Below are 4,638 nucleotides of genomic sequence, written 5' to 3'. Positions count from 1 at the left end.
TGGAAAGGCAGGTGCCAGGTCTTCTGGCAGGGGAGGGAAAGGGGGCGAATATTAGAATTGCCAAAAAATGCAGTTCATGGCAAGCTGAAGCTATTTGCAAAGTCAGATAAAATTAAAAAAAAAGAGTTATGTAACTTGAAAATGAAGCAAACTATTTCATTTTGGGTGGAATGAAATGCTTCAGTTGACCTCATATAATTTTTTTCTTTTTCAGTTTTTCTGTTGGGCCACTGCACTGAAAAATGCATTTTTCACACAGCTCTACCAAGAAAACGAGGGAAAAGAAGAGAAGGAAATCTGAAAGCAAAGGCATTCTGTAAAAGATAATATCAGTAGGCTGGTGCACAGATTTATTAGTCATTAGTCAAAATTAAGTTCAAATTTTCTTCTCTTCCAAATTCTGTCCTTTTCCCCAAGGCCAGTTTTATTAACAAGCAGAAGTTGCAAAATGGGCTAAAGTAGCATTAAATCCATGGTAACAGAGGCATCTTTCTTTTTGAATGAAGTGAAAGACCATTCAATTTAGATAGTGTTTCTTCTCTATTCCTTAGGCCTCCTGGATAGGTCCTTATGCAAGGGTCTTACCAAGGCTAAGCTGCTTTGTATAGTCTCCTGCAGATAGTCACAATTGGTTAGATAAACCATTTTTTTTTCTGATAACAAGATCAAACAACCCCCATCTCCAAAGGGCCCAAAAGCCAAAATAAGCACCCTAGGATGTGTACACATGTACCAAAATGCAGAGCCTTGTTATTCTTAGTTAATTCTCTCCTGCATAAGTGGTGTCTAATGTTTTGTTCTATTTATTAATCATTAAACCTAATTAATAATTTAGGCAATTAAATTAACTTTAAATTCAAACACCTAGGATGCACAGAAATATTTTATATATTACATATGGCACATGAGATTCAAACTAGTTGGCACGTTAGCTGCATAAGTTAAAATGACAAATCTCTCTCAGAAAAGCAGGAGTTGATGTCTAACCCTTTGGTCTCTACACTTACCTTAGCCATTACCAAAAATACATTTTATTTTTTTGCCATGTACTTCCCACTTCTCCTCCTAATTACCTGTAAACTGTGGCCCTTTACTTCCATAGGACAAGCATTTCATAACACATTTTCTCAGACCACAGTTTCAACTGCATTTCTGAATTTCTTGGGTTCTCAATACATCTATATTATGCTAGACATACAAGAGGGACAAGGTTTGAAAATCTGTTGAAAAATGGAGTCACTTGCATGCCAATTCCAAGGCTTCCAAACATGGGCTACTGGTGCCTCCCGAGTTTGGGGAGGCACCAGCAGGGCACACTATGCATTGCTTACGCAGCCAAAATCTTTACATAATATGGCCGCAGCCATGCAGTGTGGATGTTTGGTTGGGGGACAACTAGCAGTGGCTCACCTTGCACTGCCACTACTTGTCCCTGAGGAATGCACATGTTGCATTTCGTCTGGTGCATGGCAAGTTACCCCAGGTGCAGTAGGCAGGCTGAGGCCAGCACTGGGCTGGCCCCAGCAGCCTTACCTGGGGGCCTTTTGGTGCTATAGCAGCGGCGATTCTGCTTTATGGAGCCTGGCTGGCAGCTGCAGCGTGGCTCCAGATGGCCCAGCTTCACTTTAGAGTGATACGCGCTGTTCTGCTTTTTCCCCCCCTGGATATCCAGTGGTCAAAAAGACCCTCTGTGCTGCTCTTCTGCAGCATGTAGAACAACTGGATGTGTGGTATGTGGCGCTGCAGACATATCTGAGGCACCACATCCTGCATTGCTGTGCTCATTTGGACGAGGCTTATGTCCTAAACCTGAGAGAGGAAGAGGCAGGGAGGAAGGGGAAGGGGGAGAGAACGAACAGGTGTACATGCACATGTGCGTGTGTGTAATTTAAAAGGGAATTTCACTACAGTTTGTGTGTATGCAAGTAATTTTTCACGACAGCTTTCTTATAGAAATGCCAAAAACTCTTTTCATGATTTATGTGAATCACCAAAACACATTTCATTAAGCAATATATTTGTATAGTGAGCAGCTGATAATCTGTTCTTCTATGCATATATAGTATACTGGACTTTTCAGACACCATACTTAATAAAATCACAATCCATCACTCTGGCATCAGAACAACTCATTTTAAAATACCTGCATTAAATTGTCAGTTCGACAGAATTTGTTATTCACAAATAGTGCTAGTTAAGCATTGTTCTGCATTAAGTTTACAGTAAATTTATTTTACAATACATCGTTTCTGATAGAACAATATTTCACTGTTACCAATTACTACAAAATTAATTTATATTGCTCCAGTTGTGCTGCTATGTCATTATGAAGGTGTATATAAATAAAATGTTATCAATGTACACAATGAAAGTCAAACAGAGTATTATACACCACAATATGGCCATGCAACTTATAACATTTTTATCTGAAGGTTGATATGGGTAAGTTAGAAATTAATGTGATCAGTTTCATAGTTTCTAGGGTTGGAAGGGACCTGAGCAGATCATCTAGTCCGACCCCCTGCCATGGCAGGAAAGAGTACTGGGGTCAAATGACCCCAGTAAGGTGGTCATCCAACCTCCTCTTAAAACCCCCCAGGGTGGGAGCCTGCACCACCTCACTTGGAAGCTGGTTCCAGACCCTAGCTGCCCTGACCGTGAAGTAGCGCCTCCTGATGTCCAACTTAAACCTTCCCTCCACCAGCTTGTGACCGTTGTTCCTGGTCACTCCTTGTGGCGCTCGGGGGAACAGGGACTCCCCTAGCGCCTGCTGATCCCCCCTAACCAGTTTATAACAGGCCACAAGATCCCCCCTCAGCCTTCTCTTTTGAAGGCTGAACAGGTTCAGGTCCCGCGACCTTTCCTCATAGGACCTACCCTGCTGTCCCTTGATCATGCGAGTGGCCCTCCTCTGGACCGTCTCGATGCTGTCCACATCCCTCTTGAAGTGCGGCGCCCAGAACTGGACGCAGTACTCCAGCTGCGGCCTGACCAGTGCCGCATAGAGTTGTTTGAGTGTTACGTGCAGTTTTAAAAATATGTCCCTATAAATGTACTCTCTCCAGCTAAAAATGGCTAGGATTAATATTTAAAATATTTAGAGCTTTGGGTCCATGCTGTACATAGCTCCAAACTGAAATCTCAGTTTTAGGCTACTTTTATACATTGAAATACAATTTCATTCTTTACCCTTATGATACTTATACCAAAGAAAGCCAGTTATTCCTAGCAGGTCAATAAACATTTTTGCTTATTCCACAAAACTCTCACAAATCTGAGGCTATTCCTGACTGCCTATATGGAAAAAGTAGGGTATAGGAGCAGAGCAGTTTTCAACCTTTTCTGTACCAGGACCCATTTATAAACATCGGGGGCCAGTTCCAACTGAGCGCCCCTCACTCCTGACCTGCTGCCCCCCACCCCCAGCCTCCAAGTGTGTGGGACAGGGGAGTAGATGTATGGGGTACAGCCCATCCCTGCTGCCACCCCTCACTCCCAATCCATAGACCTCTGGCCGTACTGGTGCCCCTTACTCCTGACCCACAGTCCCTCACCCCCTAGGCTATGCTGGTGCCCATCAGTCCCAAGCCACAACCCCCCATCCCTGCTGCAGACCCTCACTCCTGACCTGCAGCCCCCTAGCCCTGACAGTTCCCCTCATTCCCAGCCCACAGTCCCCTACCCCAAGCCATTCTGGTGCCCCTCACTCCTGACCTGCAGCCCCCCATCCCTGCTGGTGTTCCTCACTCACAAGTCACAGTCTCCCCAACCCTGCAGGTTCCCCTCTCTCCCGACCCACAGCCCCTTGCTCCCCCCAGCTGTCCCTGTCCCAACCAGGCTGAAGCACTAAGGCTCAGATTCATGCAGTCAGCAGTGGAGTGAATCCTGCCTGGCACGGGATGCAGGGAAGAGGAGGGGAGGCCTATGGCAACCCCTGCCCTGGGCTGGGGCTCCTGCAACATACCAGGTGGCCTGGCCATGGCCCCTCTCTCCCCCAGGAAGCATCTCCTGGTCGCCCTGCCCCCACAAGCACGGGCACTGCCCCCCAGTGCCACTAAGCCAGCCACAGAGCTCCCCACCACCCCCAAAAGGGGCCCTCACTCCCTTCCCTACCCAGAGGGGCAGGAACCTTCCTCCCTGCTTGCCGCAGGGCCCAGCCAGCTTTCCCCAGCACCACCAGGCACCGGCCCCTCTCACACATCCATGCCCTTCGCATAGCCCTGCCACACTCGTCCCCTACCACCTTGGACAGCCCCCAAGCCCTGGCCCTCCAACCCCACTCCCCATAGACTTACCTTCATCCAGCTGCTAAGGTTGCTCCCACCCCCCTGCCTGACTGGATGCTGGCTATAGGTATGTGCATGCGCACATGCCTGCAGTGTTCCCTGCCTCCAATAGCCTTGCCCCTGCCTCTAATAGCCCTCCCCCTGCTCCCACCAGTGGAGCAGAGCAAAATACCAGACACTGGTTCAGTTCTTCAAAAAACACCCGGATGGCGATTAGAGGATTCAAAAAGAGGTTATGTCCAGGAAAACCCAGACATATGGTAACCCTAGGGTGGGGGTTGGGGGGGGACCCAAGCAGCCCCTTGAAGGCTGGGACTCTGACAACTTGCAAGGGGAAAGCCACAGTGTCCCA

At 47.4% G+C, this 4,638-nt stretch overlaps 1 protein-coding gene and 1 long non-coding RNA gene across 2 annotated transcripts in view; one reads left to right on the top strand and one right to left on the bottom strand.

The window, feature by feature from the left end:
• Window positions 1-4,638, bottom strand: part of PTPRK (protein tyrosine phosphatase, receptor type K) — a 791,004-nt gene that overhangs the window by 117,903 nt on the left and 668,463 nt on the right. The window lies entirely within an intron of this gene.
• LOC109299786 overlaps window positions 1-4,638 on the top strand; it is a 56,341-nt gene that overhangs the window by 969 nt on the left and 50,734 nt on the right. The gene's annotated exons all lie outside the window — the stretch shown is intronic.

This window comes from Gavialis gangeticus, unplaced genomic scaffold, assembly GCF_001723915.1.
Source record: "Gavialis gangeticus isolate Ggan-Ray unplaced genomic scaffold, GavGan_comp1, whole genome shotgun sequence".
Taxonomy (NCBI): Eukaryota; Metazoa; Chordata; order Crocodylia; family Gavialidae; genus Gavialis; species Gavialis gangeticus.
Note: the sequence above shows the minus strand (reverse complement) of the source record. Positions and strands in the feature narration are given on the sequence as shown.